This window comes from Eulemur rufifrons, chromosome 3 (genome assembly GCF_041146395.1).
Source record: "Eulemur rufifrons isolate Redbay chromosome 3, OSU_ERuf_1, whole genome shotgun sequence".
Lineage (NCBI taxonomy): Eukaryota > Metazoa > Chordata > Mammalia > Primates > Lemuridae > Eulemur > Eulemur rufifrons.
Window position 1 is genome coordinate 29,034,822 of NC_090985.1, and position 20,597 is coordinate 29,055,418.

At 45.4% G+C, this 20,597-nt stretch overlaps 1 protein-coding gene across 1 annotated transcript in view; it reads left to right on the forward strand.

Moving 5' to 3' along the window:
• The first annotated feature begins 6,493 nt into the window (after positions 1-6,493).
• Positions 6,494-20,597, forward strand: part of FAM135B (family with sequence similarity 135 member B) — a 283,291-nt gene continuing 269,187 nt past the window's right edge. The window contains exon 1 of the mRNA XM_069465957.1: positions 6,494-6,999. The gene's annotated coding sequence lies outside the window, so the exon portion shown is untranslated. The remainder of the gene's footprint in view (positions 7,000-20,597) is intronic.

Consider the following 20,597-nt stretch of genomic DNA (forward strand, 5'->3'; position numbering starts at 1 on the left):
ATGTGTAATAATCAAATCAGGGTAATTAGGGTATCCAGGGCATTTACTTTCAATGTCATTCTGCTCACTATCAACTAAATAGACTCTCCCCTTTTTCAAAGATGCTGACATTCTCAAAAACACACGATTTATTTGTTATCAACTAACCTCTTTTTTTTTGATAGTGAATCAAGCTTTTCTTAGCAGTAAGGAAATGGCATCATAAATCGTGATAAATAAACATAAATTATATGCCCAGAATTCTATCACTCATTCATTGCTCAAAATTTATTGGGGCTTCTCAGTGTAGAATATCCTGGTACCAGACTGCTTAGGGTCAAACCCTGGCTCTGCCACTTTTTAGCTTGGAGAATTTCCATTGGCTATCTGTGCCTCAGTTTCCTCACCTGTGAAAAAAATCAGATAATTATAACACCTATCTTGTGGTGTGGCCAATGTGAATTCTTGGTGTAGTTATTAAGGTGATGGTCTAGTGATTTGGAAATCTGTGGCTCTTTACTTACGTTACTCAGAATTGGTTATTCTATGCTATATAAATAGATAAGGCCTGAAATCCTAATAATGTAACATAAGCATTAATTTCTTGCCCATCACAGTTGAATGTGGGTCAGTCAATTGCCATTGGGCATTTCAAAGAGAAATTCAGTGGTCTGACCTACCTCTACTTTGAAATTTGCCATTTTATTTTTTCCTTTTTTGGTTATTCATTTCTTTATTTATTTGTGTTTTGTTTTCCATTGCAGAGATAGAAGAGAGGGTGTGTGTTTGTGTGTCTGTGTGTGTGCGTGTGTAGGTATAATTCATGTCCAGCATTTCCTCATTTCCTCAAATCACTTCTGCTATTTGACTATTGACCATTGATCACACTGTCCCCATCTGGTGACAAATGCAGGTGGGCTGGCAAATGCAGGTGGTGGCACAGCTGGATTAGCATGGCTACCGTCATTGAGAATCTGCCAGCGCTTAAAACAGTTAATTCTCATGTAAACCTGCAGATGAGGAAACCGATGCTCAGGAAGATCAGGAACCATGCACAACATCACACTGGTACAGTGGCTAGAGTAGGGGTCAAATTAGTTGCCTTTGATTCTAATGCCCCATGCTTTCCATGAGAACACTGCAGACCTCCAGGTTTCAGGGGAAGGAGAGCAGATGCAAGATTTTCCATATTTTTGAATGTGCATCCAGAATATTTTAAAGTGTCCATTTGTATTGAACTTAGTCTTAAAAAGAAAATGATTTAGCTTCACTGATGTTTACTCTAAGGATTGACGGTTACACCATAGGCCAGACCACACTTCAGTGGGCACCTGCCTTGCTGATTTTGAGGGTCATATGTGAGCAGAACTCAATGGTGGTTCCCTTCCTTTGCTGTAATGGGGGATGCACAATTTATTTGTGCCTAGTAAATTGAATTTAAGATTATATAATTAAACTAATCCTTACAAACTGCTCAATATCATAAAAAGACCCCTTAAAAATGAAATAAAACACACATCGCATATACATAAACATGGATTAAAGACAGATATACATATAATGTAAACACAAGTGAACAGGAAGAAAAAGTCAAGCAAGCATATTTGCCAGGAAAGACTTCGCCAGCCCAAGCCTCAGTGCAAAACAAAGTTAATCAATCATATCTAACAAATATTGGCCCATTATAATTAATAATTTTATTTGAAGTTGGCTTTACATCCGTTATCATTTACTACTGAACTTGCCCTAAATCTATTTTTCAGACTAGTTATTCTCAACTGGGGGAAACTTTGCTCCCCAGGGAGCTCTGTCAATGTCTAGAGGTCATGTTGGTTGTCACAACTGAGGTGGGGAGAGATGCCACTGGCACCTAGTGGGGGAGAGGTCAGAGAGATGTTGAACATCCCACAATACCCAGGGCAGCTCCCCAGGACGAAGAATCACCCGGCCCCAGCCATCGATAACGCTGAGGGTGAGAAACACTGTATTAGATAATGATAGTAGGATAGCTATATAATTTATAAATGTAAACCTACAGAAAATGGAAGCAAAGCTCACAGCAGAGTATATGAGTGGTAATGAACAGGGACTGACTGTTCAGATCCTGGCTAGCTCCCTGTAGCAGAGTGAATTTAGTCAAGTTTTACAACTTTGCCTCAGTTTTCTCCTAGCAGGGTCATCACAGGCCTGTTGTGAAGGTGAGTTCCTATAGAAAGTGTTTAGCATAGTGCCTGGTGCCCAGGGAGAACTCTACTGCATAAGTATTTTCTGTGATCACTGTTACATGTGCCCCAAACAAAGCACTGATAGGAGTATGTGATAACATAAATACAGGGACACCTCCGGGCTGAACTACTGTGCTGCTGAAAAAATATTTCCATTGAAGACCTGACTCAAAGCCTGACACCATCAGCCTTCTCCTAACGCCACTCCCCAGCCTCTGTGCTAATCAAGTTGGTTCTTAGTGAACCAATCCATCAGTTCCTCAGTCAATCAAATCAAGCCCAGGAATTGAGCACCTATCACAAATACAAAACAAATTTGTGACTTTTGGTTGGTAGGCAAGACGAGACAAATACAGGAGAAGAAAATCAACCCAAAATCTAGTCAAGTAAAATTTTGAAATGTATTGAACTTCTTCTATATGTTCCAGATGCTGCTATTGGTTGATAAAGAAAAATAAGAAGACACAGATCCTCTTTTTTTTAAGAACTTCATTCAAAGACTTCTCAGTCTAGTGGGGGAAATACATTTTTATAGAAATAGCTGTATTATGGAATTCTGAGGCAGCTCAATGGAAAAAGGGATTACCTCTAAGGTAAGTCTGAAAAGAGTTCCTGAAGGACACAGTGTAGAGACAAAGGTTTGAAGGACAAGTAAGAATTCACAGATGTGCTGGACATCTTGGGGCTTTCTGGGAAGTACAAGCAGGTTGGTATTGCTGGACCAAATAGAGCAGGAATCAGAGCTTTGATGCCTCTGAAGGCCAGACCCTAGAGCTTGGAGCTTATTCTGAAAGTCCACAATCACTCCTGAAAGGTCTTAAGAGGATAAAATCAAAGCTGCATTTTTAAAAGATCAATATAGTGTGTACAGCAGATAGCTTAAAGGGGACAGAACTGGAATTAAGGAGATGTGTTAAGAAATGGTTTGATTCAGATAAGAAACAGGATGGCCCTGGGCCACGGTGGTGGCACAAGGAGTGGACAGATAAGGATGTATAACTCATAAACACAGCACCCAAACACTTCTTCTATTTCTCCAACTCATCTCAACATTTAAAAAACAGTAATAGCTCACACATACATAGCCCTTCCTGGGCATGAGGCACTGTTCTATGTTTTAATCCATTATATCCATATAGGTGTTAATCCACTTAATCTTCACAACAAAGCTATGAGGTGCATTTTATTATCATCCTTGCTTTACAGAAAGGGCCATTGAGATACAATTAGGTCAAGCTGTATCTTTAAGGACAGACTGCAGGAGGAGTGGCAAAGGCAGATTTCAAGGCCTGGCAAGCTGCCTCAGGCTGTGATCTTCTGTAAGCAGGAAGTGAAGTTTCTCCCTCTTGGGGATCTTGGTCTTCCCACATTGCCCTAAATCCACAGGGGCTTGCCCAGTCCAGCCCCAAAGGAAGGCTGTTCTGACTTTCTCCCAATGTGCACAGTGTGCGGAGTCTAAGCATTTTATGACAGTTGCTTCTTGCTGCCACAGGATGTCACCATTGAAAACCTGCCTCCTACAAGAAATGCCAGCCTACTTGGCCGTGATTCTTTGTTCACCTGGAAGGGGCTTAAGCCCCCGCGGTCCTAAGAGGAATGACAACATCACTCTAGCCCCACCCAAACTCAGCCAGACCTCCCGTGCCAGCTCCCCAGACTGCATCTCTCAGCACTCAACACTCTCCCATGGGCCCTCACCTTCCAGCGGCACCAGAACTAGTGTCCTGTCCTATCACAACTGGTCACTCAAAACATAAAGCAAGGTTACACCCATCTCTCTGGATACATCATTACTTACAGCCTCTTGTTGAAAAAGATGTTTTTGAAACTCTGCTGTGGAGCCCTGTCATAGATGACTTGGATAGCTATTTACATGGCAGAATTGACAGAAGTTGTTACATTTAATTAGATGTATGGGATATGAGGGGAAGGGGGGAGAAGGGGAGAGAGCGAGAGCAAGAGCGAGAGCGAGAGCGAAAGACTAGGAAGACTAGGCTATTGTCGGGTTTCTCTTGCTTCTGTGCTCTGATGGGCAGTGGGGTATTCCTTGGGAGGGGGTAGCAGCGGAGGGTTATTTCTGCCTTTGAGTCGGTTCCATCCAGGCGCACCCTGGGCAGTGGCATGGACTTTCCCTTCCAGACCTCCCCCAGTCCCCAGTTGTTAAGGGCCTTACACAGACCTTCTCTAGGTCTGAGAATGCACCAGTTTGGAGCAGGCAATGCAAGGGGTCCCTTCATGAGGAGAGCATTGGTGAGGGGATCTCTGGGTCCATAAGGCACAGCTGGGTGGTAGATGGGCAGGATGTTGGTCAGTCCAAGGGCAGGGTTTGAAGAGGAAGGCTTCACTGTAGTAATTCCTATTAATAATACTATTGCCACATAGAGAACAGGAGTGGGAGAGCTCTTGGGACATATCCCGTTGGGACGTGTCGCATGTTGCATTTGATGTTATCTCAAGATTCATTGCATAGATTACACACACACACACACATATACACTATTTATTTTTGGTTTAAAAATCAAAATGCTTTATAAAAGTGTGTGCTGAAAGTCTCATTCTCATCTTAACTTTGTGTACACAATTCTCTCACCATCCTTACCACCACAGCTAATAGCCATTTCTCCAAGTTTCTTACATAACCTTCCAATATATTTTTATGCCGGTGCAAGCAAAAGCAAACACACACAGGTGTCTCTCTCCTTGTTTCACAAGAGTTATCTTGTTTTAAAAACTATTCTGCACTTTGCTTTTTCATTTAACATATCATGGAGCTCTTGAATCCAGATCCTACTAATACAAGCAAACCCTATGCTCCTGGCATATCTCCACTGCTGGGGACTAGCGAATGCAGAGGAAAATGTTGGGGACTTGCATTGACTTTCAAAAATAAGTTGTCATAAAAATGCGGTATCAATAGCAACATAAATGTTATATGATTTTGTTCACATTTTAAGGACAAACATAAAAGAAAGGCATCCATTTTTTCTCTCTAAGAGAAATAAATATTTGTTCCTTTGCCATTCACCATTGACTGCTGGTATGCCTTATCCAAGGCTCGCTGGCCGCTGTGCGGAGGACAAACAGGGCAGATGGCTCAGGGTCTTCATCTATCTGGGCCTGGGGTGGCAACTGCCTCCTAACGGCACCCCTTTCTGCAGCCTCAACACCCACCCTAGCTCCTGGCACAGGAGCTTCAACTAGAGCGACCTTCCCAGTCTGCCAACCCAGCCTTTCCCCTGCGCCCTCCCCCACAGTCCTCAGGGTCAAGTTCCCACCCCCTCACTGGGATCCCAGAACCCTTGATGTACAGACCTGCCCTGCAACCCTCATCACTGCCCACCTCTCCCGGCCTGCTCTGCTCCATCGGTACCAGATGCGCAGTGCGAGCCATAAACCAGCCCTGGCTTTCTCACTGCCAGGGCTTTGGACTCCTGGTCCTCTTGTCCTGGAAAGAGCATTCTCCGGCAACCTTCACCTCCCCCCTTACTTGTTCTTCAACCTTCTTTCAGGTGTCTTTCCCTGATTGCCTCTCCCACTCCCACCCCTCCCAGGTTGGAGGCTGCTAACGCTGTCACCACCTCTGCCTCTTACTGGGTGGGCGTCAGTACACCTAGTCTAATGCACGGAGCACTGGGCCTCCAAGTCCCAGCCTTGGCGCTCTCTCTGGGGCTGTCATCTGTAATACGTGTGCCATGAGAACTTCCTAACGCAGAGATGGTGAGAATTAGAGAGTTCCCATGCAAATGCCTCGTGAAGAATGCTGAGTAGACGGGATTGCCTTAACTCTCCTCAATCTTCTTCCTCCTCCGTGGACAGAAACTCACATCTCTGTGAAACCCCCGACGTTCAGAACGAAGTAAGGGGACCAGCGCATGGTGGGTTAGTTGGGTGGCTGAAGGCCACTGCTGACTCTGACCTGGAGGTATGGGCTGTTTGGCGCTTTAATCCTGTCTCCGGCGTCTACTTGTTGCCCCTGGGCTGCTCTTACAAGTTTAACACTCCGCTCCCCAGGGGTTAGCCATCCTGCCCCGGGGTCCGGAAGCAACCTCTCCTTTCGCGCGCCCGGGTCCCGCAGCGCGGAGCGAGCCGCGCGGGGACTGAGCATGCTCGCGGCCAGGGCAGGGGGCGGCGCGGCCGGGCGGGTGGCGCCCTCCGCAGGCGGGCGGCCGCGCGGGCGGGGTTTGGCTGCGGGCAGCCGACCGGCCCCCATCGCGGGCTGGCGGCGGAGGTGCACGGCGGTGGCGCGTGCGGCGCGCAGCTCCGGGCGGTGCGCACAGCCGCGGCTGCCGGCGGCGGGGCGGGCTCTCCGGGCGCGAGGGCGCGCTGCGCGGCGCTGGGGTCTGGCCGCGTCCCGAGAGGAAGGCGCGGAGCAAGGGCTCCGGGGCGAGCGCGAGCGCGGGCACCCGCTCCTTCCTCCCCAGCCGCGCTGCTGGCGGAGTCCCCGGACCGCCACCGTGGTGGCCCGCTTGCCTGTGCGCGCCGATCGCCGGGCTGCCCGGAGGCCGCGGCCGGGCAGCTGTTGCGCCGAGAGGGGGCAGCTGCGGAGTTCCATAACCATAGCAACCGCAGCAGCACCGCCGCGGCGGCGGCGCGGCGAGGGCAGCAGCCTCTCGCTCCTCCTCCAGGCAGCCTTGCCGTGGGGACCTGAGACCCAGCTCGCAGGTGCCGCGGGCTCCTCAGTCCGCCCACCGCCGCGGCAAGTGTTGGTGGCTGGACAAGGCGAAACGAGGAGAGCGAGGGACCCGGTTGCCTGGCCCCAGGAGGTGACAGAGGGGAGCCCTGCAGCGGGAGACAGGTAGGTGCGAGCGCTCCGGGGTCTGCAGCTGCAAAACTCTCTCCTCTGTGGCAGTGACGTTTCTGGAAGCGTGGCTGCAAGTTGGATGGCTTTCTGTTACTGAACAGGGGTTCTGCCGCGAAATGTGGTTTATCTCCCTCTATTTCCCCCAATCTCGTTGCCCTCCAGTTTTGCCGCACATCTGGACAGGTCTTGGGAGGACTGGAGGGGCCATCGATGTGCTAGATGGGGAGACACTGGGTTAACGAGGTGGTCCCCACAGAAGTCCCAGGTGGAGGCTGAAGGAGCACATCGGACTCATGTCCATTCAGGTCCTCGGAGCCAGTGATCCCGTGTTGGGGTGGAGAGAGCCCTGATGGCGATTCTCAGCGATCCAGGCTAACCCAGAGACCCGTTCTTCCTGTGGCTTGGCTGGGGACGGGGGTGGGGGAGCACTGCAGCTCAGCTATGACATGTGAAGGGACCAGAGCGCACACTAGCTCTTGGTCTGTAAAGCCAGCTTCAAACCCAGCCACTGGAGGGTATATTTAGACAAGGGAAGTGTAACTTATCATTTTGGGACCCAGAGGTATCCCTGGTGTTTATCATCTTATTGCCATTTACTATTGGGGGTGTGATGGGAGTAGAAGTAAAAACTGAAGCTAGCAGTCAAGACTGTGCCTCTCCTCTTCCCCACCTCATTTCTAGCTCCTTGCCCCACATTGCCAAAAAAATAACTATGTCGGACACAGTAACCCCCTTTGCTCCTTGGCCATTGGCAAACTATCCCACTTTCAGACAGCTAGAGAAGTCCACTTCAGTTCTTCATTTGAAGTGGTGGCGTTGTTTTCCATCAGGTTATGATGCTGTTGATGTTAAATGATGTGTCAAATCTGAGAGGCACCTGGGCTATCCACACAGCGTGAGGGATTGCTAGCCACACCTGCAGACCCTTGCCAGAGTGTGGGGTATGAATCCAAACCCAGCTAAGCTGGGACCATTGCTCCGGAAGACCCTAAGAGAAGAAAGATAAAGTTCAGTGAATAACTAGGGTCTGAGAGCTCTTGCATATGGGTAAGTAGGTCTCTGGGTAATTTCCAGGATGGGCAGCCATTGACTTTGAAAGGGCTCTCCCTTTATATCCTGGCCTCAGGGGACAGTGTAAGTCCCAGTTAAGAGGCAATGTTATTTAACTGGGCTTTTAATTTATGATGTATTTATGTTACCTGAGGGGATGTGGTTTGGCCAACATTTTGTCTGGGGATTTATGTCATAATGAGGATGGCATTATCATATTTTAGGCAGATGCTGAGGTGTAGGGGAAAGAGGACAAGATTTGAGGATCAGAAAACATGGATTTGAACTCTTGCTTCATACACTTGCTGTGTGACCTTGAGTTGTCCCACCTTGCTGAGACTTCTTCCTTACATCTGTAGAATGGGGATGGCAACAATCAAATGGGATGTGGAGAGAATATATGGAAAGGGATTTTCAAAATCCAATGTCTTCTGCAAGTAAAAGGAATTATCATTTTTTTTTAAATCCCATCCTCAGATTGGCAAATCATTAAACAGCCATCAGTTATGAAAAGGAAGTATAAATATTACCTAATGACTCACAGTTGAAACACTGTAGTCTGGTCCAAAATGCACTCAGGGCACTCTAAGGAGGACTTTATCAGGGGAAAATGCTGCATGCCATCCTCCTTGCTTACAAATGCTGAAGGTCAAGTGCTTTGCCATCAAATGCAGCACTCATTGTCTAGTTTGGAAAAGTGAGGGCTGCTCACCACAGGGGTGGACTAAGCATTTCATAGTGTAAGCAGAGATATGCACATAGTGGGGACTCATTTAAATGTTGGTTAGATAAATACATTGAACACATTGTGGGCTCCTTGTAGACAGGATTACTTTCATCCAACTTTGTAATGCCAGATGTTTACCAAATGTTTGTTCAATTTGACTGAAATTGAATGCTTACGACTTGATTTTATTGCTGAGGGAACTGTAATTTCTGGAAGGAGCCAGGACCATGTTATACTATTCCCTGCTCTTTTATACCTCCGCTTTTGCTTGTGCTGGCCTCTCTGCCAAGAACCATCATTTCTCACTTCCCTCTTCTTTAATGACCCAATCTCAGTGCCGCTTCCTACAGGAAGCCTTCTCAAATTCTCCCATGTGCTCCTGTAATACTTCGGGCCTGCTTTGTGACAGGCTGTAATGTGCTATTGCTTGTGGACATACGTGTCCTCTCTCTACATCTTATGCTTCCTCATGACAGGTGCCTCTCCCTAGCCTACTTTTGTTGTGGCCCCAGCACCTGGTGCGGCGACTTCCATGGTGAATGGCTGCTGAAAGGGGAAATGGGCCTCACCTGGAATGTGGCCACCTGTCCAAGAAGGGGCATGCACTGAGTTGTTCCTGACTGCCTTCCCCTATCTCAGTATGTGCAGCGAGACTGAAGGATGCTCTCGGGGTTGTTGTTAGGGTCAACCCACTGAAGCAGGGTGACGGAGAACAGAAACACATATTTTGCCTTAACATGCTCATTTTTTTTTTCAAGTGGGCACTTCAGAATAATTGTAATCTGGTGTTGAATGGCCGTCATATAACATTTGTTGAAAACATCTGATGGAATATTTTAAACTTAAAATGGCTCTTTTTCCCTTCAGTTTATTTCCTTGATTTCAGCTGCAGTAGTGGAGAAGCACATAAATTGGATTGAGAGAGCCTGGGTTTGAATCCCACTTCTACAGGGTTTCGTGCCTCAGTTTCCTTATTCATAAAATGTGGATGTTAATATCCATTTCACAGGGATGTCAAATGCATCGACTGAATTTATAGCTGTGCAGTAAAAGCAGTTAGTAAACTGTGAGATAGTCTACCTAAGTAAATTCTTTCTTTTCCTTATTTTTTTCCTATAAAATGAGCAAAATCCTTACGTCTAATTGCATAGCATCAGATGGGCTTCAAATCCTGGCTCCTTCACCTATTAGGTCTGTGTGACCTTCAGTAAATCCCTTTGTTTCCCCAGCCTTTCGCCTTATCTGCTTAGTATCATAGTGATAGCTACCTATCAAAATAGGCTGGGAAGACATACAGTAAGAAACATGTTGTATCTGGCACTCAATACATTATATCTATAATTTCCAAATGATAGATATAATTGCCAATAACATTATAGAAGGGTCCAGAATTTTCTGAAATGCCTAAAATACATTTCCTTCCTCTAATTCACCTACCTTTCAGAGAAAGTAAGAAAACACTAACACGACAGTCGTAGCCCCCACGACCAGTGGCCTCTCTTTGTTAGGCATGTGAGGCACCGTGAGGGAGCAGAAGAGCTGAAAGATTTGGGTTCAGGGTCTGGGTCGTCACTGCAGATCTGACACAAACTGCTTGCAGGACCATTGACCTGGCTGCCTCACCTTTCTGGACTTTAGTTTCTTCATTGATAAATGGCCTGGATGATTTCCATGGCCCTGCCTAGCTCTGTTTCAAGGCTCGGATACGCTAATCTATGTTTCTCCTTACCAAGATCACAACTGTGGCCCTCAGGCCATCCTTCTTGTCAAGACTCACAGCTTGTCCAAAACTCTACATTTCAATGCATTGTATACCCATAGCCCCACCACCAAATTTCTCTTCTGTTTGCATTTTCCTCAGTCTAGAAAACTAGAGTACCCAAGGTGATCCTGGGGCTTAGGGAGTTGTGGAATACCCCGTTCCATTTCTTCTTGTCCCAGCCCAATTCTTATCTGATACCAGGCAAGGTGTTCTGTTGCTCTGCCCAGTCTGGAAGATCTCCTTCATTCAAAATACAAGACATTGCATGTGTGAAGTCGGTTCTTCCCTGAGAAAGCTGGCAGGGATTCGTGGACATGGCTAATATCTGCTGAGTCGCCCAAACACTGGGCGGCTCAGCAATGTCAAATGTTTCTGCTCAGACATGAATCATTTCTAGGTGGCTGCACACCAATCTCAGGGTGATTACTGAGGGAGATCTTAGCATCAAAGTAAACTGGCACTGGGAGCCTGGGCTCTGTGGCCTTCCACCTCTGGTGTGGATGGAGTGGCAGTGTGATGTGCCTGGTACAGGAAATTTGCATAAGTAAGCTGCCATTTGTCACTCATCATGCTAGACCTTGAGATTCAGCTGTAAACAAGACAAGGTCCTTGCTTTTCAAGAGCTTAATATGTGATGGGGGGTGGTGGTCAGGCATGGACATCGGCAAGCACAAACTAGGCAATGCAGGGGTCTGTGGCAGCAAAGAGAAGGAGCCTCTGACATTTCCTGGGAGGGCCTGTCAAGGATGCAGAGAGGGAGTCTAAGCTGAAATCTGATGGGATTTACAAATGGAGACCTGAGGGAGGGACAAACAGAGGAGGGAGACACATGTGAAGACCCGGAGGCCAGAAGTGGCAAGGAAGTGAAGTGAACAGGCAGGGCTGGGCCACAGAGGGCAAGGAGGGAGGCGGTGTCCACTGAGGCTGGGGAGATATGTAGGGCTACGTCCTCGAGAGTTGTTCGAGTCAGTCTGAAAGAGCTTTTCTTCTAATGTGAAGGTCCTGGGGACTCATGGAAAGGTTTGAAGTTGGGCAGAATGCTCTCCCCAGCTGCAAGTAGAGACTGCATTGGAGACGACAGATCAAAGAAAAGATGTGGTGGCCTCTTAGGAGGTTTTGCAGATCAGAGGTGCTTAAATTCAGGCATTTAGAGTTAGAATAAGAAGAGGGATGGACAAGAAATAGTGTGATGGGGAATATTAGGAGGGAAAGAAAGATGCCAGAGAAATGAACAGACTGCCTCATCTCTCGGAGAACTATCAGTGGAACATTCTAGGGACCTCTGACCATTGGTGGAGGTCAAGAGGAGGGAATGGTGGACACTTAGGGTTCTGTCCCTCTTTACCACAATTGCTCTGCTTCACGCCCCTTCATCTGTCATCTTTACTAATAAATGAGCCTCTGAATTGACATCGCTGCCTTCCCACCACTCCTCACAGTTTACTCTGCACACAGCAGCTAGAGATATCTTTGTAAAACTAAAATCAGATCAAACTTGTCTGCTCAAACCTATTCAGTGGCTTAACTCAGAGTAAAATCCGAAGCATTTCCCATGACCTTCAACCTCTACATGACCTCCACCCCCTGACCTAGTTCCCTACTCCTTCCCCGCCCCCTCCCCCACACACACTCACCTCCACCACTCTGCCCTCCTGGCTCTTCTTCAGCAGTGCATGCTGCTCCTTCCTGGAATGCTCTGCATTCAGGGAACCACATGATTGTCCCCATTTTCTTCTGACTGTAGCTCAGATGTCACCTTAACAGAACATTAGCCCACTTCTAGCCACCTACATCTAAAATGACAGTCTCTTCCTTTGATGTATCTTTCTTTGCAGTACTTACCAACATAGTATTTTATAAAGTTCATAGCGGAACTCCCACTGGTAAAACAGGTCTCTCATGTAATAGGTGCTCAATAAATGTTCATTGAATGAATGAGTAAGTGAATATAGAATTGGCCTGACTCCAGAGCAGATGTTGGTTCCAGCATTGATGGGAATCAGAATGAGGAACAAATTTAGGAGAGAAGCAATGACATGTTCCAAATAGTGGATTAAAAATTAAGTGACTATTTACTACCTATCTCCAATGTTCTGGTATAGCTAGGCAATTGGATACCAAGACTGGCAAGACCAAACGTCTTATGAAACATTTCGTGGGATACCAAAAGCTATAAATTGATCGATCGATTGATTGATTTAAAAAAAGAGTCCATAGCTAGACATTGGGAGTTCTGGGCCTGCTTGAGTTCTGATGCTTTTTTTCCTCTGTCACCTTAGACATATTCTTTCCACTCCATTCTTTGATGGGTTGTGCTATATTTTAATTGATGATATGGATTTTTTTTTTTTTTGTTTGGCTTTGTGATATAGCAAAGAGTTCTCTTTCTCATTGAGAGTTTCTAGTTTTATTATATTTAGGGAGATGTCGAATGACATGAGATCATGGTGTCTGAGCTTACAGTCTTCAGTTAGTGGGGGAACGTGGGCAATGAGAGTGAAGGAGGAGATGGTGAGATGAACCCCCTGTGTGCAAATAATCCAGAAGCAGGGCAGTGTAGTCTCCGTTTGGGGGGTGTCTTCCTGGTACAGCTTTTCAGCAGGAAGTTCCCACTGTGCAAGTGAGCTCTGGCTGGAATGGCAAAGATAAGGGTCTCATCTGTCCATCATTCCCAGATGTGTCTTCCCTGCATGGCCCGCTCTGTCTTCCAGCCGGGCACACCCTCTGCCACATCTCCAGGACTGGGCTTATGTCCCCCATGGATTCTCCGTGGACGCTCCAGCACCCTCCATTCCTCCCCAGCACTCAGTGAAACCCCTTTGGCTCTGCTTTCTTGGTGTTGAAGTTTTTATGTCTAGATCTTGAGTCGCTGCTAGATTGCACACTTTTTTGAGATCGGTAACTGGGTCTTACCTTTGATATGGAGCCCGGTATCCCAGAAGAAAATTGGATAAAAAAGTCTAAGTCAGGTATTCTTGGGTTAACTCTGAAACAAATTAGCTGTGTTCTTTAAGCAGGAACTTAACTTCCCTGAGGTTATTTGCCCAACTGTGAAGTGAAGGGGTTTGGACTCAGTGTAACTTGTCTAGTCGGCACACATTTCATAAGTGTCTGTTACGCCCCAAGCTCTGTTCTGGAGGCTTGGAGAGGCCAAGATGAGGAACATAATGTTTATGTCCTCAAGAACTGTACAACTTATGAAGAAGACAAACAAGTAGAGAGCAATTATAATATAAAATGAAAAAGGCTAAGATAGAGATAAGCCCTCAGAGCACAGAAGAAGAACACCTAACAGCACCTGGGAGTGCTGACAGGGCGGCTTCCTGGAGGAGGAGGCACCTAAGATGAGACATGAATGACAAGTAGGAGTTAGATAAACAAGAGGTAAGGAGTTGGGGGAGATGTTTCAGGTAGAAGGGAAAGCGTGCATGAAGAACAGGAGTTGAGGTGCATCACTGCACTCAGAGGGATGTGGGGGCCCAGACAGTGCCTGGACATAGAGCTTGAGAGCAGGATGGTAAGTGTAGAGGCTAGAGAAGTAAGTAGTTGCTGGGCCGTGCAGCACCTTGCACACTTTGTGAAGGAATGTATTCTTTTTCTGGAAGCTAATAGGAGTAGTGGGAAGACCTTAAACTGGAAGATGACAGATACAAATATGCATTTTGGAGCAGTCCATTCTCTCTGCAATGTAGAGCATGCACTGGAGAGAAGACAAGAGGCATGGAAACTTGGAAGGAGGCTATTTCAAGAAATCCAGGGTTCCTGGAGGTAGAGATGGCCCAAACCCAGGTGCAGGTAGTAGGGAAGGAGACAGGAGAACAAACTTGAGAAGCACACATTCAGTAGAATCTTGACTCAACATACAGGGTCTGAGAGTGGAGAGATAGATGACTCCTGGTGTTCTGACCTGGTCTGATGGGGATGTCTTGTTTCTGTTCATTGGCCTGCAGGCACAGGGGAAGAAACAGATTTTAAGGGCAAAATGATGAGTTCTGTTTTGAATAAGTAAAGTTTTCGGTCTCTGAGGACATCCATGTACATTTTAGAGGATGTCAGTCAAGCTCAGAAAAGAATTCTTGGCTGAATGTGTAGACTGGGAGAATCATCCATACACAGATGCTGATTGAGAGTATGGGAGCAGTAGTGATTACCTAAGGCAAGTATATAAGTTGATGAAATGGAGATGTTCTTTTAGACCCACAGGTCTGCACTACTGTCCGTCAAAAAACAAAAAAAAAAAAAACAAAAAAAAAAACAACAAAACAAAAAACATGCCGCAAAGCTTCCTCTTGCCTTAGGTACTATTCACTTTGTGTCCACAGTGCTGACTGGGACAAACCACCCCCTGATGTTCCTGTGGCTCCTTCCTTCCCTTTGTCCAAATGCTTTCTTTTTAGAGGTCTATCTGGACTGTCCTTGCCAAATAGCCATGTCTGGTCTCCAGCCACAGAGATTGCTTTTTTTCTTCCGTAAAATCCATCATTATATCACTATCTGAAATATCATTACAGATGTATGGATTTATTTATTTTTTTTTTTATTGACTGTCTGCAAGATGATAAGCTCTACAGTGCAAGGACTTTGCCATATTTATAGCTGCACCAAACCCTTAGAACAGTTCTTGGCACTCATGGAGTATGCAATAAATATTTATCGAAAAACAAATAGGAGAATTAATACCAGAAGTCTTCAATAATGAAATAATACTTTTAAAATTTATAAACCAATAACCACAGCCCTGTTTAAGCACCATTTAGAGCTGCTGGTCAGAAGGTGGCCTTTTTAGTTCAGGGGCATGCTGAAGCCTGGTCCCTTGCTGCTGTGATACCTACCGCCCGGAGTGGCCTACCCTGCCTGTCTCAGCTGACACTGACAAGTGTCCTTTAAGTTTTGGCTTAAATAGAAGAGATACGGAACCCCCATCCCCTTAGGACTAAGCTGAGGGCAGCCTGAGTAATGCAGTGGGTGACTTCCACCCACCATGCTCCAGTGAATGCAGGGGCGGGTGTTTGGCCATTTCCTGGGAAGCTGCTTTGCTTGAGACCAGTAAGTAGATGTAAGTGCAGCACCCTGCTGTTCTCCTTAATCCAGAGATAAAAACAATGTTTTCCTGGACAATTGTTCTTTACCTTAATTATATCCAGGATCACTTTGAGCATCTCAGGAAATTTGCAGCCACTCTTCTCAGAATAAAAGAAATAGGAATCCTATCTGGTTGTGGGGTATGGATCTCCTGAAGTCCTCCTATGAGCCCAGCTGAGAATACCTTTTCTACAAGAGGGACGGGGCTGCCTTGGAGCCTGCAACATCTCTCCAGAGACACCACAGGGCTGCATACATTCTCCAGTGAAAACCAGAATAGCAGGTCATGCAAATGAAGGAGCCTGGTCTTTGGAGTGAGGCAGACTTTGATTTGAACTCCAGTTCTTACTAGAGTAACCAACTTGTCCCAATTTTCCTGGGACTGTTCCAGTTTGAAAACTGGAAGCCTTATATGCTGGGATAAGTTTCCGAGACACAGAGCCTGAAATGAGGATCTTTGAATAAGTGATTAAGGGGGTGCTGTCTGTGGACACCGCAGAGAGAGAGAGAGAGAGAGAGAGAGAGAGAAGCGGGCAGGATTAGACAAGGACAAGGCCAGGCATAGAGGTGGGCACGGTCTGGTCTAGTCTCAGCCTGATTGCATATGGTACTTTGGGGCACACATGCTCCATCATGCTTTCTGCTTGAGGCAAGGGTCCAGGCTGTTGTCATTGCTGTAGACCAAGTTCTGGTGGCCTGTCCTCCTCGGTATTTCTTGGAAAAGCAGCTGCTGTCAGCTGGGGGAAGTTCTCAGAATGGGGCCACCATGTGCTGTTAGCAGCCAACAGAGCATCTGGGTGATGTGTGCACCTGCCCAGCACAGGGGTCAGGTGAGGCCCCAGTAGCATCTGCTGAATTCTAACTGATATTTTCTTTAGTGTCCCCAAGTCTTCCTTTAAAACAGATTCCCCAAAGCTTCTTCTGTGGGGCTCATAACATTGAGCCATACCATCCTCTCATCCCATTAGAATGTCTGTGCCTGAGGGAAAGGCTCATGAAAACATGCTATAAAATTGTCCCCCTAAACTTTGTGAAGCTTGGAACCCAAAGAGCCCTGCTGTGGATTTTCTACCCAATTTCCTATACCTTCTCCTGTTCATCTCTTAAAAGCATAGTTGGCCAGGGCAAATGGCAGTGGGGCACCAGCTACCCTGGTACCTAGCTGCCCAGCCATCTGCTCTCACATCCCTCTCCATTCATTGATTGTTTTGGTACCTGGAGCTTGGTTTTCTTCACCCCCCAAGTGCTGCAATTATTTTGAGAGTCTTCCAAGTCCAGGTAGATGACCTCCAACCATCCTGGCCTTCATCTTCTCGGATGGCTTTCCCTCTACTCCGCCCAGCCACACCGTCACTCACATGTCTCACATGTTCTAGCGTCCAGCCGACTTGGTGCACACAGCCTCCTCCCTTAGCTTGCTCATTGAGTTTTCTGGTTATTGCTGTTCTTTGACTTCATGGCTACCTCTGGCCCACAATCTCCCCTATTTCTCTCCATTCATTAGCCCTCTTGTTGTGTCACTGCCGTCCTTATCCACGTGGGTTTCATGGTGTGGAGTTTCAGCAGTATTCTTCTTGATAACCTGGCTGTAACCTCGGCTTCTCCCTAGGGTATTGGATGTGTTCTTTATCTGTATTGATCTCAGTTTATCTCTAAAACACAATAGTGGGCAACCTATGAGGTATTGTTAATGAAAATCACAAAAAAATAAAATTAAATTAAACAGCTTCTATTGGTAATGCTTGGCACATAGTGGGAGATTAATCAGTGTTTATTCTGATTAAAGGCTGCTGATCCATGTACATACTTAATATCAACTAAGAGGGTGGTGGGGTTGACATTCCACTCTGAAAACCAAGGGGCATGGATAAGACTCTTTCATGGAAACTCTCCAGGGGGCAGACCAAAGGAAAACCATTAGGTAGGGCCTTGGGACCCCGAGGGGGGGACTTTGGAGATGCTTATGCTGTAGGGGTCTTTGAGGCCATCAGCAGATGACAGCACTAAGCAATGACTTATGTCCAGAAGTGTGAGAGTGAATCATCAAACAGAAATTAAATTATAGTCTGTAAAATCTGCTGAAATAAGACAGGGGAGTATAATTTCTAAAATAAGTTACATGAGAAATTACTAAAATTAAATATAAAAGTATTTGGCATTTAAAGGCCTCTGTATTAGTTATCTGGAAAATTAATTTCTGGGGCACACATCCTCTTAGCTGAGGTGTTGCTGCAGGGGAAGAGAGGATGACTGAACTGGGTGGTTTTTCTGAAACATTGTTGATTTTAATTCAGAATATAAAATGCACTGGAGAATAAATTGCCTTTTTTAGTTTGTTTAAAGGAAATGTATAACGATAAGATTATCTTTGGAATCTTGTGCCCAAGGTGGAATGCATCAAACTCGGTATTTTAACAGGACGGCTTGTGTTGGCCTTTTGGGAGAATAAAATGAATATTAATATAATTGCTTCTGAATAACAGAATGAGATTCTCCCGGTTTTATTTTTTCTTCCCTTCTTTTTTTTTTTCTCCTTTTCTTTTCAAAAGCCTGTGGATGTTGGAAACAAAGGATGATCATAAAATCATCTTCCAGTAACAGATAAGCATGGTGCATATGAGAGGAAAACCGAAGCTCCCTCAAAGTCCCTACTATGTGCCATGGGCTGTAAAAAGTACTTTCCCGAGTAAGGCTTTCATGTGCTCTCTCTGCAGGAGCCATTATTAGCCCCCTTTAAATCTAAGGAGACCAAAGCAAAGAGAGGGCAAAAATGCAGTCACAATCACACAGCTAGAATTGAAATCCTAACTTCCTTGACTCTCAAATCGGTTTGGTCCCAAGACTCATTCCTTCTCTGCCACCCTGTAGATGTCTCTTGTGGAGGACATTCAAAATTCAGCTGTAGGTTATGAGAGGAAAACAAACCAAAAAACAAAAGAAAAAAAAACTCAAAAAAACCTAGTTAGTTAAAATCTTTGGCTTTTAACCACTCAACTGTGTGAGTTTGAGAAAGTAATAGAACTTCTATTTGACTTGGAGGAGGTGATTTATTTAGGGCATTTATTGGATGATCCCTAATGTCAAGGCTGTGTCTAACATACTTTGATTCTAGAACATGCATGAAAGACTGCAACCTTGCTTACTAGGGAAGACACTTTGTAGAATGAGTAGGCTGTTTGGGATAAAAAATAAAATAAAAAATAAAAAAAATCCAGGGCAACCTGTGTCCTCCCTGCTTACTCAGAGGAGCAGTCAAATTTTTAGGTGTTCGTTTTTTCACTTTACTCTTTTATTGATTATCTTGAACCCAAATGAAAGAAGATGCATTCACTGAAATTGCAGATTTGCCCTTTCTTTGTTTGCATGGCGTAATTCAGTGTCCCCCTAGATATTTTTATTCAAATATCTGTGATTAATGTATGTGTCAAAACTTCTAGGATGTAAATGTAATATATTGCATACATCTAGACTTAAAATCAATGTGCTTCTTGAAGATGCATCTTGTTCTAAGTTAAACCTGAAGATGGGTTGACACTCAGTGGAATGTAATGTGAGGCTTGTTTAGAGTCACTGCAGGAATGAAGAGTGTGCACTGGGCTGGGGGTTTTCTTTGGGGGTATTTTTGGGGTCTTCGTTATGGATGCCAGGGAGACAGGGGGCAAGGTATCCCCAGATAGGGAGATGGTGGATCCATTGATAATTTCAGCACAATATGTTATTGCTCCTCCTATTTCCCTCCCTTTCTCCCTTCCTCTCCCCACCTTCATCTGGGTAACCTCCTCATTGATTCAGGTTCACCTCAGTTGTCATCTCCTGAAAAGCCTTTCCCTGCATCTCTGGTGGTTTAATCCATCGTCTTCCTTCTTTCACGGCAGGTTGGCTCAGCTGTCCCACCGCATCAGGTCACACGAGGCCGTGGAGTGTGAGGGTAACACTTGCTCAGAGCTCAGCTGCTCTCCTGTTTAGCTGTGTTCCTGTGGACAGATCACTCCACCTCTCTGCACATCAGACTCTTCATTTATAAAATTAGGATTTAAAAAATAGTACCTCCTTCAGGTTTTTGCTAGGATTAAAGAACAACACAAGTTCAGTGATTAGAACAGTGCTGGACCCATCATAAGACTCAGTGAATGTTAACTTTTGTACTTTAAACATTGATTTAAATCCATCTCTGTTTCTTACTGGAGACAGTGAGGTGTTTTTCAACTTTTTTATTCACTGTGCCTGAAACACAGTCTCATTCATTCATTGAACCAAAATGCAATGAAACACTTAAGCCTAGGCACTAACAGGTTTTGTAGGAAAGTGCAGTTTATTGAGTCATTGAGTGGATGCTCAGATGGGTGATTGGGGGCATGAATGGGAGGATCGATGACAAAAGAGTTAAAAAATTCTTATAAACATGTGGGTGTCTTAAGACACTCTATTGATGGTGAAAATGTAAAATGAAAAGACCCTGTGTGAGTGGCTAGGAGCACAAACTCTGAAGCCAGATAACTGGGTTTAATCCTAGTTCTGCTACTGGCATTGGTCAAGTTTCTTAACCTGTCTAAGAATAATCACTTTAATCAAACAATAAGAAGAACAATATGTCTACCTAATGGGGTGTTTTGAGGATTACATGAGTTAGTATATGCAAAGCATTTAAACAGTGACATGTATGCTATGTGTAAACACTATAAAGTGTAAGCTAATTTATTAGGACCTAGGACTGTCTGCAAAACTTGCAGGGCTAAGTGCAAAATGAAAATGTAGAGCCTGTTATTAAAAGTATTATTAATACCAAGTTGGTGATAGTAGAGTATTTAACCAAAGGCAGGCTTATTCTAAGTATGAGATGGGACCCTCTATCTATGAGTACCGAGGTTATGTCCTTGTAAAGTCAACCCTGGTAGGACCCTTGTTCTCCTGAATTCCAGAAGCTGTCTAGGGTTAAAGGCATTTCCTGAGCAAGCTCCCGATGGCCTTTCT